Source organism: Leptidea sinapis, chromosome 4, assembly GCF_905404315.1.
Source record: "Leptidea sinapis chromosome 4, ilLepSina1.1, whole genome shotgun sequence".
In the NCBI taxonomy this organism is placed as follows: Eukaryota; Metazoa; Arthropoda; class Insecta; order Lepidoptera; family Pieridae; genus Leptidea; species Leptidea sinapis.
This window is the reverse complement of record NC_066268.1, coordinates 7,398,495-7,417,853: the sequence shown is the minus strand read 5'-3', so window position 1 is coordinate 7,417,853 and position 19,359 is coordinate 7,398,495. Positions and strand designations below refer to the sequence as shown.

At 34.6% G+C, this 19,359-nt stretch overlaps 1 protein-coding gene across 2 annotated transcripts in view; it reads right to left on the bottom strand.

Annotated features, from left to right (window-relative positions):
• Positions 1 to 19,359, bottom strand: part of LOC126979705 (ABC transporter G family member 23) — an 88,934-nt gene that overhangs the window by 49,583 nt on the left and 19,992 nt on the right. The window contains exon 2 of one of the 2 annotated variants that reach the window (XM_050829172.1): positions 10,039 to 10,073. The exons of the other annotated variant lie outside the window; for it this stretch is intronic. The gene's annotated coding sequence lies outside the window, so the exon portion shown is untranslated. The remainder of the gene's footprint in view (positions 1 to 10,038; positions 10,074 to 19,359) is intronic. 2 annotated transcript variants of the gene reach the window in all.

The window sequence follows — 19,359 nt, the reverse complement described above, 5'->3', positions numbered from 1 at the left end:
AAGATGAGTCAAAGAGTCTAAGGTCATCGGAAATGTGTAATCAAAGTAAATGAGTTAAAAAAGGAAACAAAACGTATTTCTGCATGCTTTTATATTCAAATTCGAATATTTTTATTCAAAATAGGATATGACATCACTTATTGAAAGTCAAAAAACTACCACCCGTTCCAAATTCCGGCTTTTTTTTTCATCAAAAAATATGTTTACAAAGTAACATTGTAAAATTTAACTTATTATTTAATAGCCTGAGGGTGGTCGCTCCATTCCCAATATGTGGTATCATTAAGAAAGTCATTTCATGGAAACCTTTACCACACAAACGTTTTTTAACAATTGTTTGAATAACGTAATACATTTGTTTTGAATATTTTCTGGGATCCTTTTGTAAATACATCGCCCCACAAAAGACTTGCTATTTTTTTTATGGAATAGGAGGACAAACGAGCGTACGGGTCACCTGGTGTTAAGTGATCACCGCCGCCCACACTCTCTTGCAACACCAGAGGAATCAAAAGGCCTTTAAGGAAGGTGAACGCGCTTTTTTTGAAGGTACCCATGTCGTAACGTCCCGGAAACACCGCACAAGGAAGCACATTCCACGGCGTTGTAGTACGAGGAAGAAAGCTCCTTGAAAACCGCAATTTGGAGGACCACCACACATCCAGATGGTGAGGATGATATCCTAACTTGTGGCGTGTCGTGCGAAGGTGGAATTCGGCGGCAGGAATCAGGTTAAACAGCTTTTCGGAACACTCCCCGTGATAAATGCGGTAGAAGACACACAATGAAGCGACGTCTCTACGCAAGGCAAAGTGATCCAACCGTTCATAGAGCACTGGGTCCCCGAAAATTTGAGCTGCTCTGCGTTGCACGTGGTGAGATGGATCGAGCTGATACTGGGGTGCGCAACCTTTGTACCTGCGGGGGACCTTTGTAGAGCGCTAGAATGTGGGCCGGCTTGAAGTATTGCCGTGCTCTATTGATGACGCCCAGCTTCTTCGATGCCAATTTGGCTTTGCCCTCCAGATTGCCACGAAATTGGCAATCGCTCGAGATTTCGAGACCCAGTATTCCGATGCTAGGCGAGGCTTTAAGGGAAGTGTTGTCGAAGAGCGGTGATACGAAAAATGAGGTTTTTAAGTGGTAAACGCGCAAACTTGAGTCTTCTGGGAGTTAAATTGGACAAGGTTCAATTTACCCCATTCCGCAATCTTCTCGAGAGAGGACTCCATAGAATACACAAGTTTCTCCCGGCACTGGTCGGCGATTTCTCGAGAGAGACCTGCATGGCCCGTGTATACGGCATCACCAGTGCTGTCGTCCACTTAGCAATATATGTTGGAGGTGTCGAATATGTAGTTCTGCATATCAATGATATGTCATTGATATGCAGAAGAAACAGCGTAGGAGATAGCACAAAGCCTTGGGGCACTCCAGCATTCACGAGCTTCGGGTTTGAGCAAAATCCGTCGACAACGACCTGTATGCTGCGCGTAGTGAGGAAGCTGGAGGTCCACTTGCACAAGCTCTCGGGAAGCCCAAATGATGGAAGTTTTGAGAGGAGCGCCTTGTGCCATACACGATCAAAGGCCTTCGCTATATCTATCTATAAATATAAAAATGAATTGCAGTTCGTTAGTCTCGCTAAAACTCGAGAACGGCTGGACCGATTTGGCTAATTTTGGTCTTGAATTATTTGTGGAAGTCCAGGGAAGGCTTTAAAGGTGAATAAATATGAAAATGCTGGGAATTAAATAAAAACTACAATTTTGTTTATGCTTTGGCGTGTCCTCCGTCCTTTGAAATGAAATTCAAAGAATAGTTTAAACAAAACTAAATTTAAAAAAAAATTTATATCCCCAAAATTCTAATTATTGATTTTTCTCTTATTTCTTTATGTGGCAATACAACGTTTGCTGGGTCAGCAATTTGGAAATAAAAATAATTATGGATCCCAAATCGGAATAAAAACTATCTTATCTCTCAAGTTGGACTAAACTGCATTCCATGAATTCGCATTCCGCATCAATTTCCATTAAAATCGTTTCATAGGTTCCTGAGTTCTTTGGAAATAAACATCAGGACACTGGATTTATATATATAAAGATGTAGTTATAAAATGATAAGGATTAACCTCGTATTTATGTAAACAGCTTTTACATAACAGCTTTATAATTGCCAATTTTCTAATGTAATAAAATAGATACAGTATGTTATGACATACTTAAGAGATAGATATATTCCATCGAGAACTTTCTGTAGACCTATGTAAGATACACAACTCCACCATACCCCAATAATGTTCTATACAAAACGTCATTTCCATACATAGTTTTGTTATATCTCAAAGCGTTTTTGTTGAAAGCGCTATAATCCCAGACGGCTATTTATTTTCCGACATCTCCAACAAATATCGTTAATGTATACAAAAACTTAAGAATTATATTTTCTCGAGAATCACGCTATCATATTCATTAGAGTTGAGTTTATCGCGCACAGACAGACAGACGCGGCGGAGGACATTATTCGTAATCAGATTTTTTTTTTCTAATATTACATTTTATAAAAAAAATATAGCTGAAGTAGGTAATCGGGGAGCCACAATACATCCACTCCCGCTCAACACCTTAGGGAGGAGGGGATGGCTGAAAAACAGCGCTGCATGGAAACATAAATCCATGATTCCATGTCAGGTGAAGCTGAGCCATTTCCTTTTGCCTTTTGTTTCATCGCGTATCCTAATTGTTTATTCTATATTTGTAATGATTTGTATGGCAATAAGGAATTTATTAGTATTATTATTATTAGTTTTATAATATGTAGTGATGATACATTACTTACTAAAATCAGCTACGACATCATCCTTGTTAAGTTCAAATCGCACAAACCCAGGAAGTTTAAAAAATACTGGGATGAAAAATGAATTCAAATCAAAATTCATATAATATTTTGTTTGCATGAATCATAGGTGCATAGTTCTTAAATCGTAGTTCTACAGCACAATTAGCTGTCAGTATTAAAACTTAAGTCTATTCAATTTACTTGTAATTGGATAGACTTAAGGTGATAAGTGATCACCACTGCCCACATTCTTTTGCAATACCAGAGGATGGCTAATAGTGAGTACAATTGGACTGCCTTTTCTGCTGTTAAAAATTATGTGCAAATGTTATTGTAGATATATTTCATATAACGAACGCAGTAAATCAAGTTTGTATTATTGCAGTCCCAAAAACGTGTTATTAAGGTCATAGAACTCTTAATCTCTGGATGTTTACGGATCGGGTTTTTACAGTTTGAGGGTTTGAAGAGTGTTCATACCAGCTCGCTAGCGTGATAAACAAAATTTGTTAAAATGTTTGAGAACATCTTCATATTGCAAAAACTGCGATCATAACATTACATAGACTACAAAATAGTTTTATCTGAAAATAAATTAGCAACTTCATAAACGCAACTTGAGGGTTCAAATGAAGATGAACAGGACACACATTAAAGGGATCTGAGAAATGGAGCAAAACTGTAATCAATTTGCGCTATCTACATAAAACAAAATCGCGGAGGTAAACAGAGGAGATGCGAGGAGAATATTAACAAGATTCGGATAGCCGAGAGTAGCTTTAGAAAGAGGAGACTGGAATAAGTTCGAAGAAGCAATTTATTTCTATTCAAGGCAAACTAGCATTTTGAAAATAGTAATAAAATGAGTAAAGAAAATATTTAAGACTAGCTGACCCGGCAGACTTCGTACTGCATCAATCGATAAATAAAATACCTAAACTTTTTTATAAAATAAACTTAAAACAAACAAAAGGAATCCTTTATTATAAAAACAAATAAAAAAAATGCTCGGTACGAATGAAAATTTATTATTATTTTCAATTAATTACACACGATATTCCTTACTTACAAAACAGAGTTTTCCTGAAATATCTACTGGCTATTTATAAGGTTTCAATTTGATATTGATAGACACACACAGCTATGATACAGTCTGTTAATCAATTCAAGGCTTTCTGATAAACTTTTTTTTTGTTTTGTTGGTGCGGTTAGGTTCAATAATTTTATCTTTGGACAAAACTTAAGATTTATCAATCCACATACAAATAATCTTGATATATAGTTAACAACTGTAGTTAATCTACCTACTACAGTTACCAAGTTACAAGTTTATTTTGTTACCTCCTGAGAAAGTTAGAAATATATAAAAATTCTAATTAGTTATTTTTAAACTATTACTTAAATGTGATTTCTGAACGACGGGGGACACATCAAAGGAAAATCAAAAACGTTGTTGAGCATTTTCATAATTATTCACCTTTTTATTAATTATCACCTTTTAAACCTTCTCTGGACTTCCACAAATAATTCAAGACCAAAATTAGCCAAATCGGTCCAGCCTTTCTCGAGTTTTAGCGAGACTAACGACAGCAATTCATTTTTATATATATAGTTAGATTACATTGTCTTGAACGAAGAAAGAAACCGATTTAGAAACCAATTTGGATCAAGTCCCAAGATTTCTTGCAAATCTTGGTGAGCTCAATAAGGCCAGCAACACATGAACTACTGTCTACTGTTCTCAATTCGATGGGTATCGAACAAGCACTATTAGGGTTCGGTTTAAAGGTAGCGCCGTAGGTATTGTAAATACTCGGAAATACTAAGAGCACTCACGGAAACAACCATTCACAATGTATTCCCACAAATTTTTGTATGCCGTGGTATGGAGTGTTTGAATCTGTCAGTTCAATGCTATACCTAGATTATTCGCCTTCATTCCATTATAAGTTCAAAGAGAAATAATTATAGTACTTCCTAATAACAAAATAAGACCAGAAATCGAATGAGGTCATATGGATCTCGTCATTAATGACAATCGACTGACCGGCAATTCGTGCGTGTTAAAAAGTTAAGACAATCGACATCATCGGTACGCACAAGGTCAATGAGAGTTAACATCTTATGTCACAAGGTCACGAAAATAATAGTGCACCCCTATTCTCTCTCTCAAAAGTCTCAGCCTATTGGGCTTTTCACGAATTCAGAGCGACACTGTGTTATTATGGACAGGGAGTATTACTTCCTCTCACCTTCTCATGACTTCTCATGAATTGAAATGACATCTAAAGAATTCTGAAGGAATTAGTTTTGAGAAAATAAATGCCTTTTATGCCTACTGACGATCAACTGAACGTTTTGCTCGTCTCATGACTTACCTTAACAATAATTTTACATGATAACGTCATAAGGAAGCATCTTTTTATACTTGATCATTTGTATGAGTCATAATATTTTTTAAGTCAAAACTGTCACATAACCTATTATTACTGCAGGCGCCGACTGTTGTTCTTTTTTCTAATAATCAAAGTACAAGATGGGTCATAAGCCGAACGCTTAGGGCGATCTTGCCTCTCTATTGGTTCCGCGCTCTCGCTTGCACACTCGGCTCACGCGGAACGTGACATTTTTTTGTGCGTGCAGCCTTCATCGGTTTATAAGACATTATCACGTCAAGCGAGATCTCCTTAGTAGTAGCTCGTTACATTCGACCGCATATAACAAAGAGCGCTTCGAATCATCGACGATCAAGTCATTGCCGATCGGCTTGCCCTGAGGAAAGTATCTGTAGTTATTACCAATGTGGACAGAGTATCCAGCCTGTGTTGAACCTTATTCAATACGTTCGACAATAAGGATTTGAGCACAACTTACATTGGTAGCTATAGTTTGACAAAGATTTACCGATATTATATAGACTATCAATTTAACGGTTACGAAAAACCATTGCTGGCTTTGTGAAGTGAAGACAGAAATTGTTTTTACAAAAGACGAGTTTGTACCTGTCCGACAACTGTTTTATGATTATAATTTCAAAAATCGTATGCATACCTAGTTACAGATATTTTATATTATATTCTGATTATTTCCACATGACTTAATAAATAACACTCTTTATATAAAAATGTATTAAAATATTAAAATTAATTAATTACATGAGCTGGCAACGTTACCTATTTTTTTGTTTAGAAAATAAGTAAATACAGATAATAATCTAATAAAAATAATCTTTTCAGTAATTTTTAACGAAAAATATGTTACATTTCATACAGAGCCTGCAGATTTAATATAATATGGTATAGATTAGTTGTCTTATTCATAATGACTTAGCGGAGATTTAAAACATCGCTAATATACGCTTGTTAAAAAATGGTATTCATAATCGCATATTAGAGCTAAAACGCTCATTATCTCTTCGATAAAGCTGACGAGACTTATAGTAGCTAGGACCCTTCTATAAACCTATTTTAAGCACTCGAACGCAAAAAAACATGGCCGACATCGATCAGCTGTTCGTTAAATAATGTGATAAATAGCTTCCCGCTCAATGTTGTTGGATATCCGTCATAGATTGACAACCGACAGACTTTAAAACTTTGATTTTAAAAGATTTAAATTATTTTGACATCGACTTTTGTCAACTGACAATTGACATTGAAAAGATGTCTATTTCCATTGACAGTTCCTCATTAAATTAGTTAAAATCATGTTTTTTTGTACGAAATGGCAACATTGCGTACTATAGAGACGTATTAATTATGGGAGATTTATCAACGGCTTGAAACACGTTTTAACTTATATAGCTTTATATCTTCTAAAAGCGTTTTATTATGAATAAGGCAGTAAGTATTTACAATCAAATTTTGATGTATCCATTTTGGTCTCAAATATCTGACCAATGTCTGTACAACATAAGTACAATTCAGTTAATTTGTTTTGTTAGCCTGTCTTTAAAGTTTAAATGCTTGAATTTATTGGCATCGTCATTTCGTAATGGATTTAATGGTAAGACCATGGAATAATGCTATAATGCTATAAAATTGAAATAACAATTTACAAATCGAATGAATATTGTCGTAAGGTGCATTCGTAATGTCTTCCTCATTAATAGAACTTCTTGAGATTATGTATTCTTGGTAGATTGAATTGTGTTGGAGTCATTCATATTAGGTATATTGTTTTCGCCGTTAATAGAATTTTTGAGATTATGTAATCCTGGTAGATTGAATTGTGTTGGAGTTATATTGCTTTCCTTATTAATAGAAATTCTTGAGATTATGTAGTCCTGGTAGATTATAAAGCGTAAGAGTCAATCATAGTGCTTTTATTATCACCAAAAACCAGTTGTCAACCATGGCTCAAGGACTTTAAGTCTCCCAATATTAAACGTTGTTTGACCAGTGGAACGCTCCTTTGCACAGGAAGCCGGCTAGATTATGGTAACCACAACGACGCCTATTTGTGCCGTGAAGCAGTAATGTGTAAACATTACTGTATTTCGGCCTGAAGGGCGCCGTAGCTTGTGAAATTACTGGGCAAATGAGACCTAACATCTTATGTCTCAAGGTGACGAGCGCTTTTGTAGTGCCGCTGATATTTGGGTTTTTCAAGAATCCTGAGCGGCACTGCATTGTAGGGTAGGGTGTATCAATTACTATCAGCTGAACGTTCTGCTCGTCTCGTCCCTTATTTTCATAAAAAAAAAAACATCATGATCACTGGGGAAATGAAGACATTTGAAGTATTAGCAAGTAGTCGAGAGTCAGATATAACGATTTGACCTATCTCTCTGTTATTGCGTGGAAATTTATTATCCTCACCTCGACTACCGGTTTCATTTTAATGCCCAATAATGCGTTCGAACTTGAACGGTGTTTATCATCGTATCGAATCAAATCAAAATTATATTTATATTATTTTATTAAGACCGTAACTACGTTTAGATTATTTTATTTTATTTAACTTTGATTTGTATATAAATGTATTCAAAAAAAATTTACCTAACTTAAATAAACGTAGTGTCAAAGTCAATTTAGTTTAATTTGGTTCCATTATTTTAAAATCAAACAAAAGCAATCTCCAGGCTCAACTACGACTAGTTAGATCTGCCTACCTTGCTAGAAAACTAATGCATGCCCCTGCTGGTGAGTCCTCGTAACACCGCGTCCATAATTGAACTATTGTGTTCGTCACTCATACTTATAGTTCGTCGTCAAGCCCTGCCGCATTTACGAGCCGCAGTATCTTCTTGACGAGAGTATTACAAACAGCATCTGGGAGTAGGGTATAGTCGCCAAGGATGGTGTTACGCTACTGCATTAGTGACAATTACTTACTGTAGTGTTGATACTGACAGGTGGATAAGGTGAAGTTTTTTTTATGGAATAGGAGGACAAACGAGCGTACGGGTCACCTGGTGTTAAGTGTTCACCACCGCCCACAATATCTTGCAACACCAGACGAATCGCAGGAGCGTTGCCAGCCTTTAAGGAAGGTGTACTTTTTTTGACGGTACCCATGTCGTATCATCCCGGAAACACCGCACAAGGAAGCTCATTCCACAGGTTTGTAGTTGTAATAATAAGTGAAGTAGTCTATAAAAGGCGATGTCTCCCTAGCGTCGATACATTATCCCAGCGGATACTCCATAGGGAGTACCGCTTGCGCCTCTCTCTCCTCAAGAGAAGATCGCCTTCGATGAAGGCTTCGAGGGCACTTGCTCAAGTGGTGTTTAGTGGGTAGGCGCTTAGGTTTTACGTGAGTCCCAAATAAGCAACGCAGACTTAGGCTACGTTGGTATGCATAAGCATTCACCACCTCCCTCGCGTCGTTATCCCGGAGGTCAGCCCTTTCCCTTTGTCTGGGCGCAAAAAAAAGCGACGACACATTTCCGCTGCCACCGTTGACCATTTAGGACGTCACTCTGTTCCAATATTAGTAATTTTGTCATTGTTCGTAACTTATTCTCAGAAGCTTCGAGTTTGTTTATTTTTAAGTTTTGTAACAGTTTTCTATTTCATTTTACAGTAATTATTTAGATGTTAGCTTGCTTGTGAACTTTTAGTAGGTGGTATTAAAATTTGTTAATTGTTATAAAAAAACCTCTTTTGATCATATTTTCTAGAGTTAGTATACCCCTAGCTGTTGTAACTACAAAATTACTTGGTAAATTCAAGGTGAGTTAACCAGGATAAGAGTTACTTAGAGGCTTAAAGTACTTCGTATAATACAAATTAATGGATGCAATCAATATATAGATAATGAATCGAACAAAGATGTAAACAATAAGACATTTAAAATGATGGCTGTGTTAGTTTGCTTCTGAACATTAATGTTGTAAGAGGCCTTTGCCCGTAAGAAAAATCAAGGCTATGTAGCGCTTTAGGAGGCTAACCAGTGGGAGACTCCTTTGCACAGCTAAAATATGGACACAACAACTGCCTTTTCTGCCATGAAGCAGTAATGTGTAAGCATTATTGTGTTTGCATCTGAATGGCGCCGCCTGTGCAAAGGAGCCTCCCACTGGTAAGACTGACATATCGGTATTCCACTAAGCAGGCCTCTTGCAGTTATTTTGCAGAAACGCTGCGGTGCCGGAATAATCTTAGAATAAACCCCCAAATAGAATTAACCCTATTCAAGTTTTTTCAGGGCTTAGTAACCAATTAATTTCATTTCTATCTCTTTTCGAGCATTCATTCGTTGGTAGAAATTTATTTTTATTGCATGGTAACATTATTTGTAGCAGTTTTATTGCAGGATGCGTGCAATAGCAATGCAGTTGCAGTGCAGTGAAAATTAGTAGAATATGTCAACTAGCCATGCACTCCAATTGCACGACTCAAATGACAGGCATAAGAGTGCAGATTCAGTTATTTAACAGAATTGCCCTGCAGACCTGCATCAAGAAATAAACTCTTCATGTTACAAAAGTATTTATTCTTAAATTAAATCTAATGAAGAAACAAAAACTAAAATTGCTATCATCGCACAAAGTTTCAATTCTTATTGCAATGAATCTCGCAAAACGGAGTTAACACGCTGACTCACTGTTTTTATCATTAACTTATGTATCTTCACACAGGATGCGTTTTTATGCTATTTAGATTTTAATTTATGGTTGGCTATCAAATAACAAGCAAGACTTTTTAGTCGATTAATAATAAATAATCTTACATCTAAGTCACCAAAGTTTACCTTAATTTTATCTGAATTATTACTGCAACCCGAATCTATAACAAAAATGAGTAAAATTTAATATCAGTTTCCAAGGTCAGTTAGAAGATTTCTACCTTTTCTTTTAATATACTACCTTTATGATAAATCGTGTGATAATTTAAACTTTCGTTACTTCTGTATATTTTTAGAAAAATATTGCGTTTTTTAGTTTAGCGAAAACAGCACTTAGCACCACGCAAGTTCTCTATTTGACGTGTTTTTCTATAAGAAAAATTTATTGTCACAGTGTTTCGCATCTTCTTACAGTCAAAAAATTTAATCGCTCAGCAGACCTCGTCTGAAACAATGAACGGGATTGACTGAAGGTATTCCCAACATTACTGATATTTTTAACCGACTTCAAAAAGGAGGAGGTTCACAATTCAATCGGTATATTTTATGTATGAACACCTGATTACGCTGAGGTTTGAGATCCGATTTACATGATTGATCTTTAATTTGTTGCGGAATGTTTGCCATTTTGTCCCTTAAAAATTTGGCATAGTTTGGACCAGTACTTTTCATCAGTAAGCCTCTGCCAAGCCAAATGTAACACCTATATTCGCCATGCGTGGCTTATAGCGGGATAGCTTCGTCAAGAAGAAAACAATCCAAGCGAGCAGGCACCGACTTAAACCCTACCAATAGGTATTATTTTATAGGTATCAGGTTTGCATAAGAGGTGTATTAAATTAAATCTTTATTAAGTTATTTTATGCTTCATTTTTTAAAGTCGGTTTTTTAAAAGTAGTTTTTATTTTCATTTAAAGTATTATTTATTCCTATATTTGCTTAAATATTGAATCGTAATAATTGCAAAAAATAGCGTTCTTACAATCTGTTCCCTTCCACCATCCTTGGCTGCAGTTTCTACTAAAGTAATTCAGTTTCATTTACATTCAATTAAAAAAATAGAATAGTACTCTGATCGCTTTATAGACCAGACTGCATTACTTTGATTCCAATTTCAATTGACTTTCTAAGCTTTAACTTTCTTTAGAAATTAATTAAATATAGTTAAATATAAATTATGCTTACATTACTTATTCAATACAATCACAATAGTTGTATGTTGTATTCCGACTTGCGTGAAAATAACGCAGCCCGTGTGAAGAACTCTTATAATTAAGACCTAAGTGTTTTTGTTAGTGTAGCAAAAACGTGAAGTAGTCTTTTCATATATTGCACTGAAGTTTTTGTAATATATTACTAATTTGTTTAGAATCATCTTCAAGGTACTTATTTTTTTAAATCTTATTTACATGTTCATAGTGTTTCAACTCAATTTTAAATACTTATTAAGAAATATATAAACATAAAAAAATAATCTCTCAAATAAGTAGAGATATACTCTATTACGTTTTATGTAGCAAATGTCTAAATTTACACCAAGAGCCTTATGAAATATATTTAATAATAATTTCTTAGATTCATGCGTATAGAGCTCTTGCTGTTAGGCAACGCATGACAACAGGCCAGAATTATTACTGTAGTATGAATGACAGCTTGTTTTCGTGAGCGTGCGTTGCTAAAAATAGAGGTTAACAGTTCGTCGCTACTTTTTCGACACCTTCACAGCTGTCACAGTCTATCTAGATGTCATTAAGGTTCTGTGCCACCTGAGGTAAAAAGGAATTCAACTGAGATTATATTGTAATTCTGTGCTACTCTCAAGATCTTTTTTTATGGAATAGGAGGACAAACGAGCGTACGAGTCACCTGGTGTTAAGTGATCACCGCCGCGCACAATCTCTTGCAACACCAGAGTAATCACAGGAGCGTTGCCGGCCTTTAAGGAAGGTGTACGCGCTTTTTTTGAAGGTACCCATGTCGTATCGTCCCGGAAACACCGCACAAGGAAGCTTATTCCAAGAATATCTCTCAAGAAAGTGTCGCGAATTCAAATTGATATTAAAATAAAAATATAAGTAGTTCCTTGAACTGATAAATGAATCAAGCTTCTATACCAATCTCATCAAAAGATCCATTGAGCTGTAATATTTGAAGACCGCATGTAAATCAAAACTTATAAGATCACTAGCTGAGCCAGCAAACTGTTGATCGTAGATGGGGGAAAATTTGTCGTTGTATGTATTTCTTAATGCTGACTCATAATCAAACAAATTTAAAAAAAAATGTCAAAAAAATAAAAAATAAAATTGGCGTGGACCACCCTTAACATTTAGGGGGATGAAAAATTGATGTTATCCGATTCTCAAACCTACATAATATGCACTCAAAATTTCATGAGAATCGGTCAAGCCGTTTCGAAGGAGTTTAACTACAAACACCGCGACATAAGAATTTTATATATTAGACTTCCTATGACCTTTCATTTTTCAATTCATGATTTTTGGTCTGTGTCTAACATATCAAGTTAAAGATTTTCTTTTTATGGAAAAGGAGGACATACGAGCGGACGGGTCACCTGTTGTTAAGTGATCACCGCCACCCAAACTCTCTTGCAACACCAGAGGAATCACAGGAGCGTTGCCGGCCTTTAAGGAAGGTGTACGCGCTTTTCTTGAAGGTACCCATGTCGTATCGTCCAGGAAACACCTTCTTATTATAATCTTTGGATTTGGAATGAGACTATTGCCCTTTAGTCAAAGTCAAAGTCAAATAAACTTTATTCAATTAGGCTTAAACTAAGCGCTTTTGAGCCGTCACTATAAATATTACTTTTAACTTACTGAATCTACGATATGTTCGGGAGTAGAGCTTGTTAGAAGAACAAACTAGAATCTCAACGGCCACTCTTTTCAAATCAAATAGTGTATTTTACAATAGCTGTAATATACATAACAAATTAGTTTGTAAGGTTCTGCATCCAATATATGAATTTTGTTTCATCATCACCAGCCGGAAGACGTCCACTGCTGGACAAAGGCCTCCCCCAAAGAGTTCCGCGACGAATTGTGTTTAAATAATATAAATTATTTCATAAAAAGTAATAAAGAATAAACTGTATAGATATAAATTATCGCATAATGGATGCATCAACTTTTAGAGCTGGAATGCATTGTTTAATTTTTTTATGCAGTTTATTTTTAAATGCAGAAAATTGCGAATAATTTTTAGATTCAATTAAGTTTATATCATTTTATTTTAAAGGTTGAGCCAGATCGAAGACTGGTTGGGTTGTATAATATATGTTTAGTTCAATTTTTGAAGTTATACTTCTTTAGGCGCGTTATGAAAAAATCATGAGACTGAAATTGTAAGATGCGCGCGCGTGTAAAGTAACAGAATGAAGTTGGTTCCTAAAATTTTCTGACGTTTGCGACATTCGTTATTTTTTTTTTTTTGGTTTCTTCGTCCATTATTAGGCAAAGGGTGCAAGCCCGTACAGCCGTCGTCTTATTTATTTATTTAGATACTTACACCAACAACACATCATTATACAATTAAAATTTTAGCAAGTACACAAGGGATAGTACAATATGACATGTCTTTACAGGTGTAAACAACATTTACAATAGTGCGAAAGGAGTAACAAAGTTGAACAATTAAAATTAAAGAAATGAAGAGTCTTATTAAATAATTAATTGTCAAAGCCATCTTTGAAACATTTTTACAATATTGTTATTTGTACAAACGTAGAATAGCACGGGGAATAAATAATTTAAAGGATTTTTGCTTTGTAGGCCAAAACAGTATAACTTCTTGCGTGCATACATAAGTACACACACACTTTTTTTTTATAATTAAAATTAATAGAGTCTTGCCTTCTTTTTTGCATAATAGTTGATAAATATCAATCCAATATGTACGTATTAAAACACAGAGTGCTATCCTCTCACCGTATCCTTGCAAAATATTGACTCAACAACCCTTTATTTACTTGGCCTTTGTCAGAACGGAAGTTTGAGCGAGTTATTTTCCTGTGTTGGCTGTTAATGGCATCCTGTACATGTTGCGTAAAGAATTTGTATTGTTTATTATAATATGACTCGTCATTAACGTAATTCTTTTTATAATATTATAATGTAACAGTATAAAAGTATGGTTGCCATAGTTACAATATCTCATAGTTTTCAATTAACTTATACGAGCAATTTGTGTAAAAAATTTACATTCGTATAACTCGTGTTATCTGCTTGTTTGTTCTCGTCTGTCATAAAAAAGCGAGGCGCCTACCGGACCGTCCGTTGGTTCGGCCGTACCAAATCTATGTAATATAAGCTTAGGAGATTTATTGAAGTAGGCGTTACTTTGCGGAAATCGATAATTATACAAATGATTTGAGTTTTCTTTAGTGTTAATTCCGCCAATATTTGTCTTTAAATTAAGAGTAAGTAATAATTAAGAGACTCATAGTCTCGTGCCAGATTTTGGCGAGACAACACGTCCTGGGGATGCCTCGTGTAGAGGCGAAACATGTGTCGAATTGTTTAAAGACAAATATTGCCGGAATTAACACTAAAGAAAACTCAAATCATTTGTATACATAAGCTTAGCTTTTACTATATATACCGTATGTTCTATAGCCTTAGATCTCAACTAGAACAAACAATATAAGATCGACTACCAAAAGATATTTTTGGGTATCGGTTCCGTGTCTCAGATATTAGTAAAAAACTTTTATCAACGATTATTTACAATGTTATTTATAAATGAAACATTAATGTGTAAGCATTACTATGTTTCGGTCTGAAGGGTGCCGCAGCTAGTGAAATTACTGGGCAAATGATACTTGACATCTTATGTCTCAAGGTGACGAGCGGAGATGTAGTGCCGCTAAGAATTTTTGAGTTTTTCAATAATCTTGAGCGGCGCTGCATTGTGATGGGCAGGACGTATCAATTAGCATCAGCTGAACATCCTGCTCGTCTCGTCCCTTTCTTTCATAAAAAAAAATAATAATGGCCTGTCAATAAATTAATCATGTAACAAAGTTTAAAAAGTAAAACTGGTTTATAGCTGTTTGTAGTTGACCCGACAGACGTTGTTCTGTATATAATAAATAAAATAATGTTTTTATATGAATTTGTCAATAATATATCATAACATCAAAAATTACTTCGTAAAATATGCACCAATAAATAAATTCGTATATCAATAAATTCTCTCATAGAAATTATGTATGGACACATCCAAGGAAAAACAAATTTGTTGTTTTTATTGAATTTAGTAGCATTTTCCTATTTTTTCACCTTTTAAACCTTCCCTGGACTTCCACAATTAATTTAAGACCAAAATTAGCCAAATCGGTCCAGCCGTTCTCGAGTTTTAGCGAGACTAACGAACAGCAATTCATTTTTATATTAATATAGATTTCATCTTTATGTATTTTATTGTTATAGTGTCTCATATCATTATTGTAAAAGTCTCTTCATATTAACAGAAATTAACTGATGGTTGTCTGTTTATTAACTATAATTTATTTAAAAAAAGCGGCCAAGTGCGAGTCGGACTCCGTCATGAAGGATTCCGTAGCAGTAAGTAACAGAATATAAAAGTTCTTGTAGTTCGTTGTAACTTTGATGGATGTTTTAATAATAGTGTATTTTTTTGTCAATTAAGTTATTGATAATACGATGTATGACGTATTAAAAAATAAACTACTTCTCGTTCAAACCAATTTTCGGTGGAAGTTTGCATAGTATTACCATTAGTATATAATATATTATTTTTAGTTTTATCATTCTCTTATTTTAGAAGTTACAGGGGGGGGAGACACACATTTAGCCACTTTGGAAGTGTCTCTCGCGCAAACTATATATGATATTAGAAACCTCATTATCATTTATGAAGACCTGTCCATAGATACCTTACGCTTAGGGGATTGATGAAAAAAAAATTCGGTTCTAAGTACCACCAAATTTTTTTTTCATTTAATTTTAAATTTTATGTAAAAATATGCGGTCTACAGAATACATCTACTTACCAAGTTACAATAATATTGTTCTTATAGTTTCTGACAAAAGTGGCTGTGACACACGGACCGACAGACAGACAGATGTGACGAATCTATAAGGGTTCCGTTCTTGCCATTTGGCTACGAAACCCTAGAAAAGAAGTGTTACAAAGCAAGATTTCAATATTCATACAAAAATTTGACACCGCATAATTTGGTAATGATAAAAACTGGAACAATTAAGTATTACTCGGTATATAGTATTAACCGGTTATGCTCTGATAGTTTGAATTTCTTAACAACATTACATTACTCACATCAAACGTAAGATATGTGGACAAGGCTCATAGTAGGCTTATTGTCTATTTCAACATTTAAGTCTGTAGTATAAATCTGTAGGCACAGTTAGGGTTGCCAACGGTGCGGTTTAGACTACCGTTGGCAACCCTATGATATATCATATAGGCATACTCTAAAATAAATAAATCAAATTTGAAAATCAAATTTTTTTATGAACGATGCGGGACTCGAACGCACGATCTCCGGCGTTCCGTGCCGGTGCTCTAACCATTTGAGCCAACCGTTCGAGTAACGTATCGTTCATAAAATTTTGTTTTTCAAAAATTTTATATGTGTATTAATCCTAGAAGTGAGGGTTATCACTTTAAAAACATAACATACTCTAAAATATATATCAGTAATAGAGAATGCTAAAATATTCTGTTTTTCACAATGTTTACTATACTAGTGACAGTCGCGAATATTATGCAAACCCATTATCATAACCAAAAAGTCAGCTATTTACTAACGTTATTTATAACGTTTTTATATTGGTATACCCATTCTCCAAGCCATATTCGGACGTTCCTGTACGCAGCTACATATGTCATATACAAAATGTACCATTAAAAAAATGATACTTTTTTTTGGAAGACCGTGATCTTTATTTACCTTCTTTGAATACTAAATTTCATCATCATAAATCAGATATACTAAATTTCTTCTAATAAATATTGGCAACCCTAGCCCGGACTGACTTCGTTCTGTCAAAAGGTAATAGTAAAAATCAAATAAATATAACGTAGCTATTTTTAGCGATCCCGTTATTTATGTCTTACGATGCATTTTAAATCTGTAATATCTACGAAAATATTCATGTAAATTACATGCATTAAAGGGCGATATTGATCTATATTAAATGCACATTGTATTTGAGGTACCTACATAATTGGATAAGGATTAATGCTGTATTGCTTAAAATCGCGTCGTAAATAAGGCATTATTTCTTGAAAAAGTAACGGATGAAAAATTGTTGATTCATTATGGGTTATCCCTAAGATATAGACATAAACTGTTAGTAAAGTAATGATAGTTTTAATTTTATGTAGTCATAGCATTGTAAAAATAGTAATAAGATTTGTTTTAAGAGATTATTACAACTAAACAATAATAAAAGTTGTGTAAGTATGTAATTGTGTCCGAATTTATAATAAGTTACCAAGTAAGTAGTATTAAAAATTTAATTTCTAGTTTATTTATGAATAAGCTATATAGTTGGCTAAATTCTCATATTTTTTATAGTGTTAAAGAATTAGTGGATAAGAAATTCTGATATAAATTGTATTATGCTAAATATTTGCAAGCTAGAAATAGTGCTAGCAAAACATACAAGGTCATTATTATAATATTTTAACACCATTGTATACTATGTTTTTTTTTCAAATAAAATATATATTTAATTAGAAAAACCTAAATTCACGTGTGTGCTTTACGTCCACCCTAATCGCCGTCAGGTTACCGAATGCCCGATTTCGTCCTGCTTGATGCCCAATAATCTGTTCAAAGAGTCTAAAAACTTGTTTCATATATCACAAACTTACCATGTTAGGATTCTTAATTAAAAATACTATTCATCAACATCTGATTTTAGAAGAATTTAAACAATATTCAAAACGTAGATGTTGTTATCTTTATTCTTGACCTTACAAACCAGTCCAAAAAACATTAAGCATTATAAATTTGATAATTGTACAGGTTGTTGAGGTAAGACAAAAATTTATGGAGATTAGAACAAAGTGGCAGAAATTAAATCAGTTATTTATCATACGTTGGGCGTTATTTTTATTTATTAGGGTAATAACCAGTGTGGCTGTTACTTGATTAAATGTCAATGGTTTAGTGTTGCGTGTGAAAACGTCGCGAGGCACGGAAGTCCCCGCTCCCCCCGCAACTTCCACTAAAGAGCCCCTATATTGGCTTTTGCTTTATAAATGCGACCGCTTATTAGTTTCGTTGTTTACAAAAACGTTTTCGACTATTATCTCTTTGGCTTGTCAACATTGACGTCGTGTTTCTTATTTTTATGTTTGTAATTTCTAAATTTTTAGTTCAGAATATTTTCTATTTATTTATAGAGCCCATTACAATGCAGTGTCGCTCAGCAACACAATTGCGCTCGTCACTGTGAGACATAAGATGTCGAGTCTCAATTGCCCAGTAATTTCACTAGCTACGGCGCCCTTCAGACCGACACACAATAAAGGTTACACATTACTGCTTCACGACAGAAATAGGTGCCATTGTGGTAGCCATAATCTAGCCAGCATCCTGTCCAAAGGAGTCTGCCACTGGTAGCTAAAGATTTGACAATGTTCCAAACTATATTATTCTAAAACAATGTATATTGGAAACTTATTTAAAACGACTGTTCCGGTATTTAAACGTCACAACAAATTAAAAAAGGCTTTAATGAAAACTCTTTGCACAACTGTCAACTGCTCTGAAACACGCAACATCGCAAAATACATGCTGCATTCGAAATTTGCTATTGCGTTATAGCTTTGATGTTCGATTTTTTAAGTTAAAACAAATCAGAAATTTTGTTGGAGTGCCAGTGTGATCCTAGATATAAGTTAAAATAATTTGAAATCGCGTTTTTCATTAATAACCACAGATTAATAAAATATACTTATTAATCTTAGATTAAGGATTGGTCTCCGCTGCGCTGCGTCACTCGAACGGTTGGCTCAGTTGGAAAGAGCGCTCGCACGGAACGCGAGAGGTCGCGGGTTTGAGTATCGCATCGTTCATAAAATTTTGGTTTCGGTTTTATTTGTGTAATTTATCCCAGAGGTGAGGGTTATCACTTTACAAACTATGTTTATATATTTACAATATGTAATTATTCGGGAAAAAAGTATTCTAAAGCCATCGGAAATGTGTAATCTAAGTTAAGGCCAAGAAATCCCCAAAATAGCGCATAATCATAACCATTTCCTAACGGGTATATAAAGCTTTTATTTTTACACAAAATTGTTATATGTCTACAGAAAAAGAGAAGGAAATTCATTATTCTATACATTTCTACCTTCAATAGAAATTGAGAAGAAAATCACCAAAGTAACCCCTAACTCTTAAAATTGGAGCCATCTTAATCATTC